The sequence below is a fragment of the Maniola jurtina genome, chromosome 12 (assembly GCF_905333055.1).
Source record: "Maniola jurtina chromosome 12, ilManJurt1.1, whole genome shotgun sequence".
Lineage (NCBI taxonomy): Eukaryota > Metazoa > Arthropoda > Insecta > Lepidoptera > Nymphalidae > Maniola > Maniola jurtina.
Window position 1 is genome coordinate 12,862,413 of NC_060040.1, and position 27,336 is coordinate 12,889,748.

Sequence of the window (27,336 nt, forward strand, 5' to 3'; positions counted from 1 at the left end):
TTTGAATAATATAATTTCTCTCTGTGGGTGTTCCTAGTGGTTGAAACGTGAAAACGTGCCTAACAGACTGACATTCAGACAATCATTTTCGCATTTATATCATTAAAATTAGCGGGTTCACTTGGCAAAAATACAAATCCTTTTTGCTCCCTATCCCTTGGGAATACCGATTATATTATTTCTTGTGTGCGTCATAAAGTTCTCTTTACAATCAATAGGTGTGCAAAATTTCAGTTTTCTTGGTTAGGTTTGGATGAGTCTACCAATTAGCCATGATCTATCTTTTTACATATTTAGATAAATAAGAACATGATAATATTTATTTTCATTCATAATCATAATATGTCGAAAAAACCAACTTTAGCAAAGCATTATTTTTTCGTTCCATCATGCATCAACATGAACATGCCTCTAAAGTAAAACAAAGTAAAACAAAAACCAGACTTCCGAAAATCCTAGTAACAAAACATTAAAACGGTTATTTTTGTAACTTATTCTGCGAAAATGTACCTGTTTGTATGCAAGCTAGCCCTGGCTGGCTGAATTGAGAGCTGAAGTTTAGTAAGAGTTTGTACATTCGACAACGTTAATAGATTTCGAGTACCAAAACACTGGAATATCTTAGTAAAAAGGTATTATTATCAGTCGTTTATTCTCGTTAGGAAAGGCATTAGGAAAGGTAGATGCTTTTGACGATTAAAAAGTACTTGTAAAAGTCTAATTGAATAAAAATATTTTGAAATTTTTTTTTCGTGGTGTTTCCATTTTTTTGGCCTTGGCCAAAGACACGGGCCTTAAAGGCTTAGGGTTGTCAAGTCCTAGCTGTCCTAGTCCTAGGTGGAATTTCTAAAAATCCTTTTTGTGGGGGTCGACGTTATAATAAAAACCTTCATGTACCCGCACGTACGTTGATATATAGAAGATACGTATGTAATTTTTATTTTACAAAGAGTCCACTGTTGCGTGCTGGCTGGAGTGTAGACACTTCTATATGGGCGAACGTATATTTAGGTCGTTTTTGATGTCAAAGACAAAACGTGTAAATGTAATCTTTTCATCTGTCTCACGTCTAAATGGTTGTACGGCTCAGCATAATGCCTCCCATGCATCGTAGATACCAACACGTATAAAATGCAAGCCGCTGATTTTTATCTGTGAGCCGGGTCCATGTTACTCTGATTTTATAGTGTTTGTTTGATACTCGAAATCGGTCAACGTTGTCGAGCTATGAGAACTTGTACTAAACCTACAGGAAGACCTAATAATACCTGTCTGGCAGCTAGTGACGTATCTAAGTTATCGATAACCAATCTCGACGTTGACGTACAATGACAGTTTTGACGGTAATGGGGTTGTCAGTCGTCATGAAATGATCAAGCGGCAATATAATCGTGTTTGTTACAAGTATGACTGAGAATAATTATTATTATTTATTAGTGTTTTATTTGTCGAATAATGAAAAAATAATGTAGGTGAGCTGAATGAGAAGGTAGAAAATAAGTAGATGGGTGATAGTGGATAGTAGGCTGAATTTCTTTTCTTGGTCAATCTTCTTGTGTGTTCTATTTTGGTCAACCCATCGCCGGCGCACTACGGATCACGGGTCCCCTCTGAGAATCAAAAAGGTTTAATCCGCTACGCTGTCCCAGTGCAGATTGGTAGAGTTTACACATCTTTCCATTATGGAAAACTCTTCGGCATGCAGGTTTCCTCACGATGTTTTCTTTCAGCGGTAAAGCAAGTGATATTTATAGTTTTATTTAAATGCACATGACATCGAATAGTTAGAGATGCGTGCTCGAGTATGAACCCCCGACCTCCTGGATAGGAGCCTGACGTCTTAACTCTACGTTATAACAGCTCTTTTCTTATCATAGTCAATGTTTAATATTATTTACATAACCGCGATAAGTTTTTCAACCTCAATACCTGTTTAGACGGTCTATTCCGTTTATCGAGTAAGAGAAACTTGGTAACTCATTGATGGTTTTTTACAATCGAAATCTTTTGCGGTCATCGAATACTAACTATCTTTAGGCTTCGCTATATGGGACATCTTGACTCTGCTTGGAAACGCAATTCAAAGTCCAACCACGTCAACGATAACTTAGGAACACTGAAATCACTACGGGTATGTTTAACTGTCAAGCAAGAAATCCTTTGACTCTGAATTACTGTTCTACTACTTGCTAACCTTAAACTATTATGTATATTTTTTACTAGCGACCCGCCCCGGCTTCGCACGGGTGGACATTTATTTTTTCTCTTTTCCGGGATAAAATATAGCCTATACGGATTCGGAAGAATCCCTCTAAGTAATGGTAAAAGAAATTTTGAAATCGGTCCAGTAGTTTTTGAGCCTATTCAATACAAACATACAAAAATACAAAGGTTTCCTCTTTATAATATTAAGTATAGATTTATGTACTATCGATAGTAATATTTATGTTGGTTGGACATCACTAGAGGTGTATAGTTACGCGCGGTCGTTGAATGGTGTCTCTTGAGGCTTCGCTATATGGGACAACTTGGCGCTGCATGGGAACGCAAATCTCAGTTATCTGCGATCGAGTATCAGGTTTATCCGTCGCTTGCAAGTGCAGACTGCAGACAGCGCGATATGAAATTTCCCCTTGACATATGGCCTTGCGGAGTCTTTGTACCTTCGTAGGTACCTACGTATTTTTTTAGAATAGAATAGAATAGAATAAAATTTATTCGTTGAAACCGACACATAAACATAGTATTACAAATAATGACGCTTATACAAAACTAAAAATGAAAAATAAAAATATAAAATATAAACCCTAAAATATAAAATTTACAATATAAAACTTAAAAACTAACTTAACTTAAACAGTGTATTATGTATGTATTATGTGTCGTGCCAACGATTTTTGATTTTGAACGAAAGGCGATTTTTGATTAATTACATACGTTTTAAACCCCCGACCCAAAAAGAGGAGTGTTATAAGTTTGACGTGTGTATCTGTGTATCTGTCTATGGCATCGTAGCTCCTAAACTAATGAACCGATTTTAATTTAGTTTTTTTATTTGAAAGGTAGCTTGATCGAGAGTATTCCTACCTATAATCCAAGAAAATCGGGTCAGCCGTTTGAAAGTTATCAGCTTTTTCTAGTTACTGTAACCTTCACTTGTCGGGGATGTTATAAATTTTTAATATACACTTGTCAATGGGTTTATTTAGCTCTTAGATAGCTATACATAAAATATCTCTCGGTAAATGAAGGCTCTACCTATTCCAAGAAAACCACTAACTATTAGATATGAATTAAGAAAGAATTTTTTGAAATTCCATTCGAGATTTAAGTGGAAAGGTTAGTTAGTAAACATCTTTATAATGAAAATTTAACTGACTGACGGATTGACTGATTTATCAACACACAGCTCAAACTACTGGATAGATCAGGCTGTAACATGCAGATAACTATTGTGACGTGATCCACTGTGTAAGGATTTTTGAAAATTCAACCCCTAAAGCCCCCGCGCTAACCCAGAGTGGGATAGTCCTCCCGCCTCATACCTCGATTGCCATGTCGACCTGTCGCGAACTATAGGAATTCACGCTAACATGGCAAGAGCAATTTACTAAATAGAAATTTAATATAATATAGCCTAAAGCGAACAGCAATATTTGGACAGAATAATTGCTATTTCGCACGATAACTATAAATCGTTGGATATCATCTACTCCAGAATTCTTATATCTCTATGATATATCTTGTATTCGAAAGCATTAGGTGCTTGTACAAAAGTCGCCTCAAGCGATATATCAATTTTTGGTAGCGTATAATTTTAGTAAATTGCCTTAATGTAAATATGATAACATCTGCATATTGATTTAAAAGGCATTGCAATTATTCATTGATGCTGTGGGTATATTTAGTTTTTTTGTCTTGGAAAAAACTTTTTTTACTGTGAGACTATAGATTTGCGCTTGACGACAAATTATGCCTGAGAAACATAACAGTACAACGCGCTTGCCTAGAAGATGCTTATTAACTCTTGCCTTGAAGGTAACTAGATGGTTCCCGTGACTTCATCCGTGTGGATTTAGTTGTTTGAAAAATCCCTTGGGAACTGATTTTCTGGGGTAAAAGTAGCTCATATCCAACATACATCTCTTTACCTAGTAGAAGATGCTTGCGACTTCATTCACGTCGATTTAGATCCCGTGGAAACTCTTTGATTATCCAGGATACTAAGAAGCCTATGTTTTTCTCTAGGATGCAAGCAATATCTATAGCTACATATGTCAAAACGATTAAAAATGGGCCGTGAAAAGTTAGCCTACAGACAGACACTTTCGCATAGTTAGGTATAATAGTATTCGCATGGATATGGATAGGTAATGTAAAGTCCTACGTATACTAATTATTTCTTCAAGTACCTATGTTATTTTTAGCACTATGCCATGCAGAAAAAGAAAATTTACGACAGGTTGAATTACCCTGAAACGCGTAAGATTCTAAATTCTTCGCTAGTTAGCATACCTATTTGAATAAAATAATTAACTCCTTATTAGTGCTAAATACCTAATATATTTACTATATCCGCTCCATTTATCAGCATGACGCCTTGTCAGGCAGATTTATTGGAGGATTTATAAAAGTTGAAAAATGTTAAATAATTATTTTAATTAGAATACCCAGATTAATTAGGTTCGCTAATTAAACTTACGAGTAGGTTTAAGTGGCGACGCAATCTTAAGACTTAACGAACTCACTTGGACGCTCGTTAAATTGCAATTCGCAAATCGCAACGCATTTTCGAAATTGTTAGTAAGAAATCTACTACCTGTTCGCAAAGCTACTTAGATAGCTACTTAATTGTACTCGTCTATCTTCAATATTTTTACCTCATAAATTCTCAGGTATTTTATGCAATTTATGTGTGTTGAGATAAAAAATATTTATTCGTATCAAAAACTGTAAAAAAATTGTTATATTCACATATTTTATATCAAATGCCAACCAAAAACTTTCAACACATTAAAATTATTCAACTTTTCTAGGAAAATGGGAACACAAACTTTGGTAATTTCAAAATTTTAATGAAATTATGACCTCTCTCTTTTCCGTTTGGGCTTTGAAAAGATATCTAATGATGAATAGAAGATTTTTATTATTTTACTTTAGATTATTTAATCTCAAAAACAGGAGTGCATATGTAAGAATAAATCTCAAAATTTATTGAAAAATAGGAAAAAATATACACATAATAGTTATAGCCATTACGATTAAAACAAAACCGGATTCATTTTAATTGTAAATATAGGATTATTTTGGGTTATGTTTTTTCGTATTCAATACAAGTACGTGCACGCACGCAGTCAAAATCTAACCAAGCTTAGCTAACGTTCCATTCCTGTCATTCTTCAGCACAAAACATGGAATGCATTATTGATTACAACAATTATTCGAAGGACCCCGATTGTTTCGGCTATGTTTGACAGAATGTGAACTTGGGAAGGACAACCGTCGGGCCTTATTTAGACAGGTTTTATTTTTGATCCTATCTTGGCATATTTGAAATATGTGAAGGTACTTAACTCTGTAAAATTATATGACGTGTCAACTTAGTCCGTCTTTTTTGTAACAAGATGAAGTTTTTTCACAATTAATAGGCGTGGTGAACTTTATGTAGAATAGTATGACTAGTGTCGTTTTAGCTATGAATGCTAAATTTCAGTACATCTTGTATCAGGGGGTGTAACTCAGTGGTAGAGTGTCTGCTTCGCATGCTGAAAGTCCTGGGTTCAAATCCCAGCACCTCCAAACGACTTTACTATTTTATTTAAGTTTCTCTTTTTATTTCTTTTATACTCTATTTTTACTGACATCCACTTAGTTCTTGAGATTATTCATAAACACATACAAACTAACAGTATTTCTTATTGGAACTGCTCTAATGACATACCAGACAGAGAGACGAGGTTGACTATTAGGGTTGCTAACACGGAATATAATTTTTATATTTCGTAATTTATTTCAATTTGAAATATTATAAAACTGATTTTTTAAGTGTATATTTTTGTTATTATTTTAATAAATAATAATTAATTATTCATAAGTATCAGCCTTACCCAGACAATAGTACTTATAGGTACAATTTTCTATTTATGCTGATATAATTGTTTGTTGTAATAATGTTTAATGTTTACTTATACTTCATTTTATTAATGATTGTAAATTAATTTCTATATAAGTGGTAACCCTTGATATGATCTACAAAGTTTAACTATGATTTTAACATACACAAACACATACACCACATATTTTCCTTCTAGTGTGCCACCACATATGGCATGCAATTTGCGACAACTATGATAATAAAGAGTCATTACCATGAACACGACTAATTGTCACTACCTTGTTTCTTGACAGGTTACCTATTTAACGCCAGATAAACTCATAAAATATTTTCCTTTTTAAGGTTCCGTAGTACCTAAAACAAGAAACCCCTATGAGAAGTAACCCTAGCGCTTTCCGTACAAAATGTAATGGTACCTACTTATTTGTAACCAATCAAACTCAATGTTTGGTAGACTCGTTCTTTGCAGGACCTAGGGTTTGGGCTGGGCAAATAAATACAGTTAGTATGTGAAAACTTTTTCATCTTAGATTTCTTGAGTTTTGCAAAAATTTTATGCTTTATTCAGTAGAATCCTAAGCTTTTATGATTTTCAGAATTACATACATGTTATGAGAGGTGTTAAATCCGTAACGTCAAAGCAATAATATGAGGTTAGGACTGATGTGTAGTCTACATGTACCAAAAAATAATGAGTCTCGTACGAGTAACTACCTATACGAGGTGTTAGATCCTTAACGTCAAAGCAATAATATGAGGTTAGGACTGATGTGTAGTGTACATGTACCAAAAAATAATGAGTCTCGTGGCGTGATACCACGTGAGAGTTGTGAGAGTTTTAAGAATTTGTTTAAAACTCTGATGTAACAACCCTGTAAACAGCTGATCGCAGAAATGAGCTCGTAAAAATCTTCTGTGAACTCAAAGGACGTTTAAACGTTTGTCTAGTTGACAATGAAAGAATTTATGGCACTATTTGGAACTACATTTATCTCGGAAAATTGAAGAGTTCCTATGGGATTTAAAAACACCCGAAATCCACGCGGATGAAACCGCGGGCATCCTCTAGTATAATATAGACGTCCGTCATTCACGAGCTTCATTTGTGATGTTATATGATTTATCAAAAACGCTGCATAGATGGATCCCGTTTGTTATTTGCATACTTGTCCATATAACATTACCATTTAATGTAAGGTTGTCATTTTGCTAACGTAAATTACTTAATTAAATACATGTCGTTATCACCTTTGTTTTAATTCTTCCTGTTCATGCAATTACACATAATTATACTTCTAATACTGAATATCCAAAACAGGCATAAATATGTAGTAGCCGTAGTTATATTAACCATATGAAATTAATCATTATTAATTATCTTCCAAGTATAACAAATAATAATTAAAATAAAATTAAAAACACAATTGCTCTGACATATTTTTTTTTAAATATAGCCAGTAACACTCGGGATGGTGAAAAGGTTTTGACGATACCCCATACATCCAAATCTGTTGATGCATTTAGAAATTATGGTAGTTCAAAGAAACTTACATACATATAATATGAACCCTGAAAACAGTCGTTTAAAAAGAAAAGTACTGACTGACTCATCAACATCCAACCCAAGCCCTTGGATCTAGAAAGCTGAAGTTCTGCGTAGAGGTTCCATTTATAATGTAGACAAGGATCAAAGCCATTTTTTTTTTTTTGAAATTCCCACGGGATATAGAATAAAAGGATTTCTATGAGGTAAAGCGGCGGTCGCTAGTCGATAGATAAAACCTTATTAATTGCATTAGAAACTCACTTTTTCACACACTTACAGTTAGGTACCTGAGTGTAGTTTAGTTAAGTTCGTGAGTCATGATGTTCCCATTTCGTGACATTCACCATTATTATAATTACCTCGTCAGTCTTCCCAGCTTTAGTTGGGCAGCTTTGTATAAATAAAGCCTTGGACACACAGACAACGTGTCCAACATCTAATACGAGGAACTGGATAAAAGGTTCATATTGCGGGTCATACGTAGAGAGCATCGGTCTTGCACAGGTGGTTATGCATACCATTTGAGTAATTTTATTGGTGAAGACTTGAATGAGATCCGTTAAACATATTTTGAGGTAGGCAGGTTTTTTTTTAATTATATAGACTAGCGCTTGGCTGCAATCAGACCTGCTAGCAAGTGATGATGCAGCCTAAGATGGATGCCTAGAAGTTGCCTATTCACTCTGGACTTGAAGGTACCCATATTATAGGTGAAAGGGAAAACTGATGCCGGAAGGGCGTTCCATATCCTAGCGGTTCGGATTAGAAAAGAGGAAGCAAATCGCTTCGTACGTGTTCGAGGAATTTCGACTACGTATGGATGCAGACCTTGACGGTGCCTGGCGGTACGATGGTAGAAAGGTGAAGGAGAAACGTGGTCAAAGAGTTCTTGTGCACTCTCCGAAATATATCCTGTAGAATACCGATAGACTAGTTGGTAAAGAAGTTGTAACCACTGGTGAAAACCCAAAGCGAGTAGGTATTCTATAAATACTACTCGGTCAAGCTAAGTTTGCACCTCGCGTCGATGACGTCACACTGACGTTATACGTACGATATATGCGAACCGTACTGACGCGACAAGACGACCGCGGGGAGGTGAGCGGGGAAGTGCGAGAGACGCCGCATTCCAGCGAGGTGCAAACTTAGCGCGACCGAGTTTTAAGTTTGCAAGGTTGTTTTTTTTTTTAAAGAATATTAGCCATTTGAATCATGACTAACATTCCCCTTTCCCCTCCAACCAAGCGTAACGTTTGTGCTAGGAGTGGATACGACAAAAGTGCAACGGAAGGGGATTAAACCGCCGATCTTTCGGATTTCAGTCCGCTCCTATAACCGTTGAGCTATTGAGGCTTTTTCTCATCTTTTATCTCGAAAAAGTATAAAGCAAATCCTTAGTCTTAAGTCAACCTGTGTGAAGCCGTTACTGAGAGCGACTGATCTAGTTTTTAAATAAATAACCAATTCCTAAACAATGTCACAATATTATCATGGAAATTAAATCCTACTCAATTTTCCTTAAAAGCAAATGGCCATAAAAAAGAAATCAATGATTTAAAACTTCTAGCGCCTTTTTATTTGGCTATGTTCCATATACGGGAACTGTTAACTGTTAATAAAAAGTTTGATAGATTCTTAATTTTACCTACTATAATAATTGAAAATTCCTACTCTAAGCACTTGTTTATACTATTTCACTGTGATACTACAAAACAGTAAGGTTGAAAACCTCAAGTGACTTTTTAGAGCTCTGTTAAATCTTATATTATTTTAGATTTGTTTCTGTTTTTACCACGGAATCTTTAAAAACCTACGCAGTGAAAGTCACCATCAAAGCCTAGTATTTATTCTATAAAACATATTTAAATGTATAGAAGATATCTAATTATTTATTTTAGTAAACAAAATTACTCCCATTATCTTGAAAACCAAAGTAGTAAATCAAATTGTAAACGTAAGAGTATCAATAAATGCTTTCGGACTTTTATAGCTCATTTGAATGTTTTATGAAGCTCTATTGAAATGCTCACAAATTAAGAATTTTAATATTATACTTACCGTACCTATGTGTATAATATGGAGTACTGACCGCATATAAAATCAAAGAATGTGGGAACTAAATAGTTAGAAATGTGAAATCTTTAGTTTCAGCCTCTTCAGGATAACCTAGTTCTTCACACCAAATCAGAGCGACTGGAACCGGTACTGTCCGTGTCTACCTAGAATTTAAAATAACATATCAATGAGAAAAAAACGCATCAAGCCAAAAGTGTAAATGACACTTTTAGATTCTCTAGTTTATCCTCAGGATAAAACTAGAGGTTCGCAATTTGGAATTGGAATTTTGAAGATGTGATTACACCTTTTTTGTCTTTTAGTTTTTCTTCACAATACAATCAAGTAATCTATCTGTATATTATAAGGTATAATAATTTAAATGGTCAAATTGTCATCACATCTTTCATTGACTCAAGAAGGGTCCTTTATGGATTTTTTATTAAAAGACATTAATTTATTTGAATCGTGAGGTTCACTATGATTTCAAGATTAGTAAATGATAAGTAGACGACGGGGAAGGGGTGGCATGTGATATAAAATATTTATAATTCATTTCAATAGATATTGATAATAATAGAGTATTAAAAGCTTAAGCTATAAAAATAATGAATATGCCTACTCCAAACTCTAAGGGACGTCTGTCCCTTGTCTTGTTATTAACTCTGTTATTACGACCACCGTGCACTGTCTACTGATGTGCACCGAGTACATAACTGCCTCGTTGGTCTAGTAGTTAACTTGTGAGCGTACAGATGATGGGTCCTGTGTTCAATGCCCGTTGGAGAGCACGTTTTCTGGTCGTGTTGGTATACCAAAATTCAAAATAATTCAAAGATTCAAAAGAACTTGTAAAAGTCTAATTGAATAAAAATATTTTGAATTTGAATACCGTTTCCTAAGAGTAGGAAGACAAAGGTCCTATTTCCAGCTGTGGAAGTCTGTTGGTCGATAGTGATGATGATGATGATGACCATTAATACCTATCCGGATAAAAGTGATGCAATCGCACATTGTAAATCCGGTAGCCTTTTGAATATAAAAAATTAATAAATATATGTATAATAAGCGTAAAATACAAGGTTGAAGAAGATTGATTACGATATAAAGCATACTTTTACTTTCCTCCTTAGTCCCTTTATGTTTTACCGCTCTTATTTATCCAGTGTCAGTCTTATATTTTCGAAATTTCGGTAATTACTTAAGGAGGGTTATTAAAACCAGTTCAATGTTGATATGAGCTTTAATCGTATCTCTGTATAGCAAATTCGACACTAAAACCGAAATCTTTTTAACTAATTACACAGCCGTTTACCTCATTGAAGTGATCAATACAGTCAAATTAAAGTATGATTTGAATAAACTCAACTAAAGACTAATTAATTACTAAAAGCAAATGTAATTATTGGTGAAAATCGATACCTAAGTAGGTATACTTACAATAATTTAATTTGAATGTTACTCTAGTTGTATCTGTAGTGTATGTCTAGTTGTCTAGTATGTCTGTATGTCTAGTTTGGACAGCGGGAAATCGTAGGATTTTCAGTAAAATCTAAGATTCACCAAGTTTTAATATTAAAAATTCGAACTGTTCTATGATAATTGTTAATTTTGACTTATTTTCACACAATCACAAAATCACATTAAAAAGCCGATAAAACTTCTTGTACTGCAAAATCTTAGAATTCACTTTTGTTCGGGCTTTCGTAACAATTTGGAAAAATGAGAGTTTAGTGAAAACAGTAACATATATAAATATCTTATACTTACCTTGAAGAGATAGAATATTCTTACTATAAGTAACCAATTAATTAAGATTTCTACATCTGTAACAGATAAACGATTTTAATAAACGAAATGAAATCAAATCACCCGTGAACTCGCAACGCTAATGAGACGAATTGACAAACTGTCGTATGATATTAAACTTACCACATTTCCAAAAAGTGAAAATGAAAGCAATCTACTTTCAGTATTACAAAACGATATATTTATATAAAATTTAAATACGTACACTATTATAAAATATATTATAATTTAATACAAAAGTGTTTCTAAATGTTTGTTTATTTCTTAGTAACTAATTTCGCACGGCCGAAACTAACTATATGACGCGTAATCTGTGTATAAGTAAATTATTTATTTAGCAACATTGTTATTTTGCCACAACACACTTTACTGTATGTTTACAACAACCATACAATTTTTTGGAAATTTAGGTAGGTACAATTTTGCTAAGTAACATATCGACAGGTTACATATACATGTTACCACGTTACAGATAGATTGTTTACTAACCCCCGACCCAAAAAGAGGGCTGTTATAAGTTTGACGTGTGTATCTGTGTATCTGTCTGTGGCATCGTAGCTTCAAACTAATGAACCGATTTTAATTTACTTTTTTTTTGTTTAAAAGGTGGCTTGATCGAGAGTGTTCTTAGCTATAATCCAAGAAAATCGGTTTAGCCGTTTGAAAGTTATCAGTTGTCGGGGGTGTTATAAATTTTAATTTACACTTGTTAATTTAGGCCGTCAGTCGATCAGGATGTACGTAATTGGGTGCAAAGCTAACTACATTCTGTACACAGGTGTGTATAAGTTACTACGTCGTGATATTTAAAAACTTAAATGCATACGGACGTCAATTAGTATCTGAATTTTAAATTACTGTGATTATCTTTTTTATGATTAAAGCACGAAAATGATTTTGATAAACCTGGCATTCTTTCGATGATTATAGATTACTTTTACCTAAAAATAGACAAGTGTAAATTAAAAATTTATAACACCCCCGACGATCCAAAGTATCTGAGTTTTCCAAAACATCGTTTTCAATTAATAAATAATTATGTATTTAGGCAACGTCCATCTTGACAGCTTGACATTTGTCTATTGACATAATATTATGAACCTAACGGTTAACTAACCTTCTTTTCTACAAGAAAACTAGAAAAGAGCTGATAACTCTTAAACGGCTGAACCAATTTTTTTAGATTATAGCTAAGAACACTCTCGATCAAGCCACCTTTCAAACAAAAAAAACTAAATTAAAATCGGTTCATTCGTTTAGGCGCTACGATGCCACAGACAGATACACAGATACACAGATACACAGATACACAGATACACAGACACACAGATACACAGATACACACGTCAAACTTATAACACCCCTCTTTTTGGGTCGGGGGTTAAAAAATCGAAAATTTAAACAGAAGAAGTCACAGGAAACTACTTGTTAGTTATATTATGATAAAACATATGGGTAGATAGTAGATACATAATTATTACAAAATTAAAGCGCCAGTAATATTGCGAAATCAAATTCTGTAAAATTGTTCAATACATAGTAATTTAAACTTACCTAATAAGCCTGAAGGTCCAAAAATAAGTAATTTTATATCCAAAATAGTAAATCCTTTCGCAATAATTAATCTATACACAAACGCCTTAATATTACTTAAAAACCTTCAATAATTATGCTAAAATTCAAGGTAATTACGCCATTTATAATTTAGTGAACGCACTTAATCCTTATTACACACATGTAAAAATCTTCAAACTTATGCAATACAAGTACTTAAAATTGGTTTAACACTGATTTGAACATTTCGAAAAAAATGCAATACTCAAAAACGCTTAATGTTACTCCATACGCGTAAATGAGAGCTAAGAGAGTTAAATTTCTCGGGTATAATATTATGTTAATTCATAAATTAGGTACTACTTAAATTATTTCTTAATATAATACAGGAAATAAAAATTATAAAAAAAATTAGGAAAAATATGCACCGTCACATGCCTTCAACCGTCAAGCGTTTAATTATTATTATCAAAGACACTGACGAATAGCATCTCGCTGAATTGCCAGGCTTGGACATGGGTTTAAATAAACGCCAGAAAATTAACAAAAAAATTAGGAAAAATATTCACCGTCAACATGCCGTCACCCGTCAAGTGATTTATTAATGACACTGGTTAGTTATGGCATCTTACTGAATTGCCAGGCTTGGCCGTTGGACTAAATAAACACCAGAAAATAGAAAAAATATTAGGAACAAGTGTAAATTAAAAATTTATAACACCCCCGACATGTGAAGGTTACAGTAACTAGAAAAGAGCTGATAACTTTCAAAAGGCTGAACCTATTTTCTTGGATTATAGCTAAGAACACTCTCGATCAAGCCACCTATCAAACAAAAAAAAACTAAATTAAAATCGGTTCACTAGCTTAGGAGCTACGATGTCACAGACAGATACACAGATACACACGTCAAACTTATAGCACCCCTCTTTTTGGGTCGGGGGTTAAAAATATGCACCGTCAACATGCCGTCAATCGTGAAGTGATTATTAATGACACTGACAAACTTGGCCGTTGGACTAAATCTAAATAAACGCCAGCTCTTGGGTCACCTGATGCGTGGATACATTTCTGGGATACAAATGGAAATAGGGCCATCTGCCACTCCGTTTTTCTTTTTAACCCCCGACACAAAAGAGGGGTGTTATAATTTTGACGTGTGTATCTGTGTATCTCTGTATATCTGTGTAACTGTGTATCTGTCTGTGGCATCGTAGCTCCTGAACTAATGAGCCGATTTTAATTTAGTTTTTTTGTTTGAAAGGTGGCTTGATCGAGAGTGTTCTTAGCTATAATCCAAGAAAATCGGTTCAGCCGTTTGAAAGTTATCAGTTCTTTTCTAGTTACTGTAACCTTCACTTGTCGGGGGTGTTATAAATTTTGAATTTACACTTGTGAAATTCTATGTTTTCAAAACCAGAGGCAGTTCACGATCTAATAGACTACCGATGTTGACATCACAGGTACTCTAAACAAAGGTTCACAAAACAGGTTGCTTTTTAATACAGTTTGCTGCTTGTCGGATGTCAGTGTTTAAAATACGACGTCTATTAGCGTGGGAGGCGCTGGTGCAGCGATCGAAATCTGTAGACCCGATAGTGCCCAGAAGTTCGTTAAAATATAGTTATAACTTACAAGTTTAATTAAAGTTTGGAATTTTCTTTATTTGCTAACAATCGAATCGCAATATAGATCGGGCTGATACCTAACAAGCTAGTGCTTTGCCATCTCATACAACTAATTTAAAAAAAAAGTTCGCGCGCCATCTATTGGATGTTTATGTATAGCATAGATGCATTCGCTTGCATTTATAATATTATCAATATGGACTATGGATTAAAGCCTTTTTGATGCAACGTATTTGGTAATTCTCAAACAAGTAGTCAAACGTTGAGTATAAAGAAATTATGCACTTTATTATAATTCCTTCTCTTTTCGTTACTCAACTATTTGTTCCAGTTTTCAAAACAATAATGAGGCTTGCTATTTAGATCTAACTGTTAATGATATCTGACAGAAACATAATAGAGTTAATTATAACAGTAACTATTTCACTGTCAATGTACACAATAATGATGGACATTCTGAATATTAACGTAGTCCGAATAATAAACTTTTATTACATTAAGTTCCGAATCGACTATACATTTCAAATACCTTGACAGCATAACGATTTTTTAATTTTAGCATTCGTTAAAGAAATCGTCAATAATTCACTAACCGTTGCTCTCGATCAAAATAAACCGGCTCCAAATCAGTTAAGGGCAATAACCCATGTGGGTTACCACTTCATCCTTTTGCGGAGACCAATCCAAGGCAGGAAAGTAAAAATGGCGTGTTTTATAAGGAACACTTTTTGTAAGCACGATTAAAACAAATCCTTACCTATACTTCCTATTTTAACAATAATCTAATAAATTTTTAATTAATTGGCCAAGTGCAATAAACAAAAAATTGGATGGTAACTTTTTACTCAGCATGGCTAAGGTTTGGGACACTATTTCACGATCTGTGTTTTCTACCAATTACAATCCGGGTATCATTAAAACAAGAGTGAATAGGCATCTCCTAGGTAAACGCGTCCATCTTATGCCACATCATCACTTTCCATCAGGTGTGATTGTGGTCAAGCGCTTGCCTATAATAAATAAATAAATTTAGTAAACAAAGAAAGCTTTTAGGTAAAAGCTTGTTTAAACAGAAGCTAAACAAAATTAACAGCACAAAAACAAGCAACTATAACAAGTGTCTACTGGATGTGGACGTGAATTAGTACTAAAGACTAAACTGCTTTCAACTTATTAAGGCTGTGAGAATCAAAATGATCAAGCCTATGAAAGAGAATACCAAACGAATCTTGATTAAGTGCAATGAATATGTTAGGTCAAAGAAGATTGCCTGTGCGAATTTACGCGTGAGCTTACAAATATATTCACATAGCTCGCATGTCCAGCCACATGCTTCGTTATGGGGGAGAAAGTTATATGTATTTATGTTTCGATTTATTTCTCATCTATTCTAAATGTCTGCAATGCAACAGACATAAATTATATCCGTTCCACTTTCTATCTTAAATTACGTTAACCACTGGTAACGTTAATAGTAGTAAATTGTTGACAAATCTCACTTTAATGCTCATCAATTGTGATTTTATTGCCAGAATACCGGAATAAATAATCGTATACCAGTTCTACTTTGGAAGGATATATTCGCTATAGTTTCATACAGACCTATAACTATGAGTTTCGCTAACACCTAATTACTACATAAAATTTTATATGCATGTTATTTATTGTTACACGGAGTTTCTCCCTCAACATGTTCTAACATCCGCGTTTTTTCTTTTAGACTAGCTCTAGACTGCAATCAAACCTAATAAATAATTTAGATCTAAAAGATGTATATATGCCTATTTGAAGATACCTAAATGATTGGTAGGAAAGCAGAAGCCGAAGCATTCCTTATCTTAACGATGTGAATCAGAAACAAGGTAGCGAATCGCTAAGCTCGTATCCGTGAAATGTTGAATGTTGACTACATAGGGTTATAGACCTTCACAATGCTCTGCTATCCATATTTATAAGAATTTCCGCAATTATTCGTCTAATTGAATAGATCTTTACTATCTCCGGCATTCTAAATTAAATAATCCTTTTTATCTTTAATCACCTTATTAGAGTAACAGTACTCAACTATCGGTACTAAAAGATCTTTCGGAGCTACATTAGTTACTTGTATGTCAGTCACAGAGTTAATAAATCATAAGCTTTCACAGAAAGAGCCAATGAATGGTACATTGAATTGAATGATATATACGAACCAATTCAAAATGCAATTGTCGATAATGAAAATGGAGTACCAGCTGAATTAACACGGAGTATTACAAGAAATGTGGATACTGTCAGAATTTATTTTTCAAGCATAATAATAATATGACTCTGTATTTTGCACGAGGGTCTGATTTAAAAAAAATCAATATTAATATCTCCGTAAGTTTATTGTTTCACTCGTCAATCGTTATTCATTTTAAATCTCAGCTTTAATATGTTTGTGCGCGCTCAGACCATCTTGGGAAAAGACTTCTTTTGAGGTTCGCTAGGCCAAAGTTACTCTCAAGTTTTTTCATTAATAGATGCCATATCACAATTCCAACATGCGTGGTGGAAAAACGTCAAAAATTTTTTAAAAAACGAGACAGTTATTAATTTTTCGTGTAACTATTTAAAAAGTTTTATGAAAGGCATTCAATCACACTAATATTATAAAGGCAAAAGTTTGTATGTGTGTGTGTGTGCGTGTGCGTGTGTGTGTGTGCGTGTGCGTGTGTGTGTGTGTGTGTGTGTGTGTGTGTGTGTGTGTGTGTGTGTGTGTGTGTGTGTGCGTGTTACTCCTTCACGCAAAAACTACTGAACGGATTGGGCTGAAATTTAGAATGGACATAGATTATATCCTGGATTAGCACATAGGCTACTTTTTTCCCGGAAAATCGAAGAGTTCCCACGGGATTTCGAAATACCTAAATCCACGCGGGCGAAGTCGCGGGCATCGGCTAGTATAATATATGATGCGTAATTCTTATTAAAAAATATCATCAAAATGAAAACTTTTTAAGAATTACAAATTGTTGTTATTGTTTTAATTACAGAATTTTATGAACTAGTTAGTAATTGGAGAAAGTGAGCAGTAGGGGGTAAAACTTGGGTTCGGATTCCGTGTTTTAATTATATTTTTATTTTCTGATTACAATATGCTAATTAAAGACTGATCGAATCACCGATTAATTGTTGTTGTTGAGATAACGGAATCATTATGGTTTTGTTTATTGGAGTATTTAGTTGGTACTCCGTTACCATATACTTTAATTGATTATTTAAATATCGGATTTCATTAATTTGATACGTTTTACTTACTCTTTTTTTTTTCTTTTGTCCACAGGTAAAGATCTCCGTAATTTGATCTGCACATCGTATCTGATCTGATGGGAACCGTAGTTTGTGTGTGAGGATATCTGAAGTGGTAAATTAATTTTATCAACAATCTCATATTTAACTGAAGCACCTATATAATATGTTTTGAGAATAAGCTAAATAAACGTACAATTTTTAGAGAAACCATAACCGATTTATTTTACTTATCTCTTATGTTATCTTATTTCCTTTTATTTGTTTTTAACCCCCGACCCAAAAAGAGGGGTGTTATAAGTTTGACGTTAGTATCTGTGTATCTGTGTATCTGTGTATCTGTGTATCTGTCTGTGGCATCGTAGCGCCTAAACGAATAAACCGATTTTAATTTACTTTTTTTTGTTTGAAAGGTGGCTTGATCGAGAGTGTTCTTAGCTATAATCCAAAAAAATTGGTGCAGCCGTTTAAGAGTTATCAGCTCTTTTCTAGTTTTCTTGTATAAAAGAAGGTTACATAACCGTTAGGTTCATAATATTATGTCAATTGACAAATGTCAAGCTGTCAAGATGGACGTTGCCTAAATACATAATTATTTATTTGAAAATGATGTTTTGGAAAACTCAGATACTTTGGATCGTAGGCGCGGAATAGTCCAAGAAAATCGGTTCAGCCGTTTGAAAGTTATCAGGTCTTTTCGGTCTTTTCTAGTTACTGTAACCTTCACTTGTCGGGGGTGTTATAAATTTTTAATTTACACTTGTATGATTTAATTTTCTTTTTCTTTTAATTTTATCTGACATTGAATTTCATTGTTAAATCATAATTTGACAAAAATGTTATTCAAGTGCTTATACACTTTAACACCGTCCTCTCTTCGAGAATCCACTTTAAAATCCCCTATGACTAGATACAAGTCTACAATAAAATTGTGTTGAAAAAATTAAATCAATCTCGGCTTTTCTTACATCGTTTTCACACAAAAAGTTGACAGCTTAACAAGTCCCCCGTGGTGGCTATCAATTACTTTCTTGTTTATCCTCCGAGTCCACTCGCTTATAAGGAACACGTCATTCTAGTATTGTATCTGGTCTAGATAGCCTAGACTTCCGCTAATAGCCGAAGAGCGGACAGAACAGTTTCAAGAGTTACTTGGTAAAAACTTATAATAGTTTTTATTCAAGAGATAGCTCCACTCATGCAACTGTCTGTAGAGTCAAATTAGAATAACAAGCAGCCCCGGGCAGAATAACAGGATCAGGAGCTAGAACTTGATAAAAGTTTGGCAAAATATACAACCCCTACCTACTTCTCTTGAATATGGAATTCTTCTTCTTCCTTTACAACCTTTCCCAAGAGTCATTGGTAGAGATTTCTTATACATATTATGTGCTTCCCTGTCTACTTCTTCTCTTTTTTTATTGTCACAAAAAAAATAGTATGAGTAAAAAACCTTTGAATTGCCAAGTTACAAAGAATGAAAAAGAGTTGTATCAGTTTTAACTTTCATCAAAATAATACCTCTTCTGGCGTACTTTCGATTTAATTTTTGTACATGAGATAAATAGTTTATAACCTATAAAATAGTTTAATAACCTGAGCATAAAAAAATATGATTTGGATTTTTCGTTTTGTCAAAAACAGCTATTTGTTAAAATAAATTTTTCAATAACTGTTAGCGCTGCGTCCAAATTTCCACCGGCTTTTAGTCCACAGGACGCGGGGCTCATTAGAGGCTTGAAACATTGAGATAAATAAATGTAAGTCTAGTTAGTGCAGTTAGTGCTGTCCAACAGTCCACTGTCTAACAGCTGTTAATGAAGTTAAGCTCGGTCCTAAATGATGTTGCAATCACTCACAATGATAATAATATTAAGGTAGAGCAAAATGATAATGATGTGAAACATGATAATTTAATAGCTATAAATGATTATGATTTAAACGCTTTTGCGACAAAATATCCATAACAAGGCTTTATGGCGTGCAATAATAAAGGTAAAGTGATCGACGCGTGTTGGTTCAATTCAAGAATATTTTGTAATACCAGAGTCATAATATTAGAAACACCTGCAAGCGGCATCCGGTGTTTGTAGTGTAATTACACCTTTCTAGATCAATATTGTTCATACAAATTCATATAAAGCCATTTTTCATCATACTTTCTTAACTACTCTTTAATGTCAGAAGGACATTATTATTAAAATAATAGTTACCTGAAAAACATTTGTTAGTGATAAAAGAAATAAGATAAATAACATTACTATGATGCTTAGACGATCATCTAAAGATAATCACTTTGTCTAAGTAATGATTCAGGAATCAACTGCAACTAGGAACTTTTCCATAGTTTATAATGTTTCAATTAAAAATACACTAACAAGGGAAAGCAACAGTGACCATGAATACTTAAATAGTATAATAATGGCGGAAATCCATACTAATAAAATCCACTTAACTAAACAAGATATCAATTTACGTGACGCGTGAAGCGATTTAAATGAAGCCATTTTGATTTGATTGAGCCTTGCGACAACATTATAAAGTGTAAATGGATTTGCTTATTTGGTTATACTAGAAGCGCATTTAAATGGAATGGTATTTATGGTAAACATACCTGAGCCATTTAATATAAATTTTCTGAAACCTTCGTTTATAGAAAGTATTACGCAAAGAATCTGAGAAAGAAATCATCAATGAATCATCATATTTCCTCTAAGATTTCCTCTATGTGTCAAATGTCATGTCAAAAGTACGGTAAAAGAGCAGCAATACGATTTTTGAAACAAATACAGCGAGGCCTTTCCCAGATTGTACGCGTAATAAAATCAACATGAATTAGTGAAATTTGTAAAACAACTAAAACAATTTTTCCATCGTAACTATTTGTTTAGAGAAAAATCTTTAAAACAGCAAAATTTCATGATTTCGAACTTATTTCGTGCTTTAACGACAAAATGGTGTAAAACTACAAGTATAGTATGATAAATAATAAAATTAGTAATGAACAATCCGAAAAATTCTCTCAAGAAGAACCAGAAGATGGGTAAATACGAAATAGATTCTGTCCGTGACAGCTTCAACTTAACGTCTTTTTCCGTCGTGACCATGATCCATGCAACTGGATCGAAATATCATCTAATTAATCTAATTAATTAATTTAATAAATTCAGAAATAATTAGCGTTGTATATTATATATCCCAATTTTAATAGTTTGGATAGTAAATATTAAGTTCATTTCCCAAACATCTTAACTGAACTTCTCGTACATATTGGATAGCCAAAATTTTTGGACTTACCACTTGAAGTGATATAAAAGTCAGGTTTAACGATTTTAAATCTATGAGTCCAGTCTCTATCCAACAAAAATTTCAATTTTTTATACTTAAAACAAAAACATAAGCACTTCTATAGCACCAATCAAGTATAAAATGATAATACCAAAAAAGAGAAATAACTAAAAGCAACAAAAACGCTTATCTCTGATTCAAAATTTAGCCTGTACGGACACTTAAGTATTCTAGCTTAGCTAGTATACTTAAGTATACTATACTAGCATAGTATTATTTGGATTTCTGTGATACTAAGCTATAGTATATGTTCGCCTCATTATCGTGGATGGCTGTAAATTCAAATAAAGATGCCAAGCGAAGAATCAAGTTGGTTTGCATTGTACACCAAGCAACATTTTCACATTCCTGATATTCTGAATGCAACCCTATGTAAATTGGCATAGGATTTTGTTACTTTTGTCCCAAAATACCTTGTTACTCGTGTAAAGTACTGTATTTTTGCTTTAATGGTGTATTCAACGGCTTTGGTAGATGTAATTGTATTGTGTCTGAAGAATATACGGGCAATTCTAAACTTTTTTCACAAGTTGTTTATGTGCAGTTCTACATATTCTTATGATCAGTTATGGATTTTAGTCAAAATGATATTGTATGCAAAAATCTATTTCTTGTCTCTCATACATTCTTCCTTTTTTTCATTCTTTTCACTCGATTCTGGTGGAATATTTTAAAATCCTGTCTACGCTGTCTGAGCCGTGTGGGTCTGTAGCTACGCTATAGCAAAATATAAGTGTTGATATGTCAGTCAGTCTTTCTTTTTAATAAATAGAAAGAAAGAAAGAAAGAAATACATTTATTTGATATTTTTGTTCATCTGCTACATAAAAATAAGTGTACAGCTCAGCATTATGTCTTGCAATGTAGGACGCTGATTTTCAGCTGTGACCCAATTACATAAGTAATATGTTATTGTAGAAGATTATACAATTATCTAAATGCACAACCCTCTGTCTAATAAATCATTTTTACGCTTACCTTGCTTTAAGCTTTTGACCTGTTAGCATTTTTTCTGCCGCCCTTTACTACATTTAATTCTAATAGAGACCTTAGAACAAATTCTCCTTTTGACTTATAGGCCTGCTTTATAATTGTGTCATATCTGAGTTACATTAGCAATTTTAAAGAGATTCCAACGCGTTCTGGTACAATTTACACTGTATTTATATCGCATTAGTATAACTGTTTAGATTACGTATAATTGCAGTTTACGCCTCATATTTCTGCCGTAATTTACCCAGCTTAACGGTAACACGTTTGAAACCTAGTTTGGTACTAAGCAGTGTCGTATAATTGGCCCGACCAATTGCTTTAGTATTATTTATATTATGAAATATATAATCCAATATGCATATTTTATCACTTATTACACTTCAGCACCAGCTTTGTTTTACAACCTTTGCCCATTCGCCTTACTAATGTTCCAGCTTATAATAGTTAAAATTAAATATTATATGCATGGGAAAGTAAAATGCATTATTTTTATTTTTTGTGATTCATTTCTTAGATTTATTGTTTGTGACTTGTGATGTTATCGCGGCGATATTTTTTTTATATTTCAAAGGAAGGTCTCCGCTTTAGAAGTATATCAGGTTGAATAGTATTTTTTTGATTTCCAACTAGACATACGAAAAGTGACAAAAAATAATTCTTGTAGGCACTAGCTAGAAGGAGACCTCATACGGATGTTTATGTAATTCACAACTCTTAGTAATGAAAGCTTATTAAGGTAATTACTACTTGACAAATCGCAAAAATGCTGTACTTTGAAGTAAATTGTTTATTTTTCTAAAGCATTAACAGCTATTAAATACATGCAATTAAAAACTTCAGTCTGTGAAGATTATAAGGGCCTCTTTTTATTTAGTATACATTATCCCAATAAAAAAAAAAACCAAGTTGAAAACATTGCTGTTCGCAACTTGTTCTGTAAAAGTTTTCTTTAACATCTTGATACTTTGAAGCCAACCTCCAGAAAATGATATGTTTAGGTTTAGCAATCAATTTTAACTGTTAGTTTTATACTAAATGTTTTTCGTTTCTTAAATAATCTAAAACTAACCAAAAAACTTCCTGTGCTATTTATTTTCTTGCAGGCGCTCTATGGAATTCAGTGTCCACTGGACTGTCATGGCGGAAGGACTGTGCGCGTCATTTCGTCGCAAAATATTATTTAAAATGAATTTAAGCTTATTATTTTTGAATGAAAGTTGTGTTTATAATCGTTGAAAAATAAAATAGGGATTTTTTCATTTCTAAATGAAGCCTGCTTATATACTAAAATTTATTCGAAAGTTACGGTTTTACCAGGTAAATACTCGGAGGTTGTCATAGATTATGATGACAGATAGTAAGTGTTCTAAATAGGTATTATACCTATGTTTTTTAGGAGATAGCGCGCCTCGTTTCGGGCGCCGTGTTCCGAAATGGATTTCGTAGTAGTGCAAGTTTGGTGTAAGTCCCACATGACGGAGGGGTATGCGTCAGGCATTTCCTGTGTACAAAAAAAGACCTATATTTCGGATCCATTTTTCATCACTGACATCATGCACTATTCAAAGACTGGTCTTCAAGCATTGAGGAATTTTGGACGAGAGACATCTCGAAGGTTCCCGAAGGCTGCCTAACTGAGTTAGATTTGTCGGCTAGCTAGCTTTTTTTGAAATTGGACCTACTTAGCTGGATTGTGTGTTAGAGATTTCTTATGAGATATTATATGTACATAATATAACCATCATAAGGAAGCTCAGATTCATGCTGCGGGCAATGGGGAGAGCCTAAAGGTTGGAACGCCATTTCTGCGGCCGTGTTTCCTGCCATATATACCATAGATACCTGCAAGCCAAGAGTGAATAGGCATCTTCCAGGTAAGCGTGCTCCAACTTGGACCTCATCATTGCTTTCTTTAAAGCATGATTGTCGTCAAGCGCAAGCGCAAAGATTCAGGCGGCGCAAACCCGTAGCATGTGGAAGACCCTATTAAAGACCTATGTTCACTGTGGACGTCTGTCGGTTGATGTTGATGATTATGTCTTTAGTGCAAGTAGTTCAGTAGTTTCAGAGTTTATCGATAACAAACAAACAAACCTTTCCTCTTCATAATATATGTACTTAGTAGCGAAAACTTGGAAAAAATCTCGTGGAAACTCTTTGATTTTCCGAGATAAATGTCATTTTACCTGGCAGCCCTAATCAATTTTATCACTGATAATAATAACTAATTCATAACCGTTAAACCTAAGAGTCAAAATCTCGTTTTTCTAGTCGAGTTCCGTAGGCTCTTTGAACTCATCGCATCCCAAGAAAACCTACCATTAGATGTAGGAATAATGGAAAGAGGTCACAACCCTCAGCAATAAAGAATACGATGCGGAGAGAGATGTCACTCTCAAGGTCTTTAAATGTATCCATGCAAAAAACCACGTCGACTGATTGCTCCGTTGCAGCGTGATTGAATATTAAACCAACAAACACACTTTCGCATTTGAAATATGGCCAATGATTATAAGAAACAGTTTAAATCTCTCTCTGCTCTCCGAGAGACGTTAGGCAAAGTGAACACGAATTATGACACTTCTGTGTTCTTATACAAGCTTAGGTCTCTCAATTTTGTCAATTAATGTCAAATTTCTTTCTCAGATCAAAACCTAGTAAGTGGTTTAAATTCAAGAGAAGTTTAGGCCGTAGTCTTCAACAAGAAACTCGGCGGTTGCTCTTTTCAAAGATTTGATATACAATATTAAATTGCTTAAAACGCACATAACTGAAAAGTTAGTAGTGCGTGATTCCAGGATCGAACCCCCGACCTTCGATTAGGAGGCGGACGTTCTAACCACTAGGCTATGACAGTTTTTAAATTAAAGGGGTTTAAATATTTTAGTGTGAAGACTGGCCTACACATTTATTCATTAGATGTGCATCACTTTCTTTTTTAGGGTTCCGTACCTCAAAATGAAAAACGGAGCTCTTAAAGGATCACTTTGTTGTCTGTCCATTTGTCCGTCCGTCCGTCAAGAAAACCTATACAGTACTTCCCGTTGATCTAGTATCACGAAATTTGTTCTCGGATTTATTCCTTTACTTGGGCTATGAGAGTTGAGACCTATCTACCTGCCCATAATTCTAGGTTAACGGGAAATACCCTATCGGTTTTCTTGACAGACACGACAGACGGACAGACGGACAGAAAGACAGACAACAAAGTGATCCTATAAGGGTCCCGTGTTTCTTTTTGAGATATGCAACCCTAAAAACATTATGTAAGTATGCAAAGTATTTCCCTTGCAAACCATATTTAACAGTTGACATGTAGAGGTCATTGACTTTTCCTATCTTACTTTTAAGTTTTAATGCATCATTAAGTATTTACTGTTTTGACATGGTATTTAGATAATGGGTGATATTTATTTTATTTAATCTAATTCCTTTGAAAAACTTAGTAAGGCGCATTAATCTATAAAAAACCTAGCCAGTTCATAGACTTACTATGTTTTAAAATGGTCAAAGCGACTTACTAGCTTTTAATTTTACTTTAATGTGGGTGTCCTTACAATACAACGGGACATACTATGAAAGTTAGGCTTATGACATAAAACGATTTTCGGAAAAATGACATTTACTTTGTTTTGATATGGGGCGGTCGATATAATTAGGTACTAGGGTAAAGGCTCAAGTAAATGAACAGATTGGACGTTATTACATGTATTAAGAGCTGGAATAAAAAACCGGCTGATATACCTTTTTTAAATATTTTCTTACAAATTCTTACACTTTTTTCAATTTCAATTTCAAAACCGTGTTCCGTTCAAACCGTTCAAAAGTGCGTGTGCGTGCGTCCATGTGTGTGTGTGAGTGTGTGTGAGTATATACTTGTCTGTATGTTTGTACGAGTGTTTGTTAGTGTGGTATTGCGTTGTATAACCACATGAGTAGCGAACAGAGTCAAAGCTTCATACAAGCGCGCTACGATAGGTACACTACTACAAGCTTGAGGCGCGTGTGTGCGTGAGCACAGGCGCTACGTCGCGTACGGAGAGAAATCGGTTTATACCGGCTCGGCCTGTGCTCAAGCTCAGGGGCTGCAGTACACGTCGCGCGTCGTGTTTTCATTTAATTTAATGTTAATGATAATAATTTAAATAGTGTTTAAAATCTATTTTCTTGAACTGTCATAGATTTTGTTCAAAATCAATATCTGAGGATCCCTAGGATCACAAAACAGGATATTGTTACCAAATTTAAAAAAATCGACGCCATTTTGAAATCCTTTGTTAATTGACCGATTTCGTTCAAAATCGATATTTAGAGCTCCCTGGGATCACAAAATAAGAAACTGTTACCAAAATTTAAAAAAGTCGACGCCATTTTGAAATTCTTTGTTAATTGACCGATTTCGTTCAAAATCGATATTTAGAGCTCCCTGGGATCACGAAATAAGAAACTGTTACCAAAATTTAAAAAAGTTGACGCCATTTTGAAATTCTTTGTTAATTGACCGATTTCGTTCAAAATCGATATTTAGAGCTCCCTGGGATCACGAAATAAGAAACTGTTACCAAAATTTAAAAAAGTCGACGCCATTTTGAAATTCTTTGTTAATTGACCGATTTCGTTCAAAATCGATATTTAGAGCTCCCTGGGATCACAAAATAGGAAACTGTAACCAAAATTTAAAAAAGTTGGCACCATTTATAATTCTTTCTAAATTGACTGATTTCGTTCAAAATCGATATTTAGATCTATCGATCGATATTTAAAGATCGATATTTAAACTAGGCAATCACAACAAAAACAAACTTTACCATCTTGTTGAACAAATAACTATTGTTAATTAAATTGTATCCTCCAGTGCCAACCCTACCAAAATAGTTATAAATTTTGCCTCTGTTTGCTACTCTGTGGTATAACACCATGTTAGTAAATCTTAGTATATTTTTAACCGACTTTAAAAAAAGGAAGAGGTTCTGAATTCGTCGGTATCTTTTTTTTTATGTATGTTCCCCGATTAC

At 33.9% G+C, this 27,336-nt stretch overlaps 1 protein-coding gene and 1 non-coding gene across 5 annotated transcripts in view; both read left to right on the forward strand.

Moving 5' to 3' along the window:
* Positions 1–27,336, forward strand: part of LOC123870222 (protein TANC2) — a 300,070-nt gene that overhangs the window by 217,280 nt on the left and 55,454 nt on the right. The window lies entirely within an intron of this gene.
* Positions 5,728–5,799, forward strand: Trnaa-cgc. The gene has a single exon. It is a non-coding gene; the product is annotated as a tRNA-Ala (tRNA).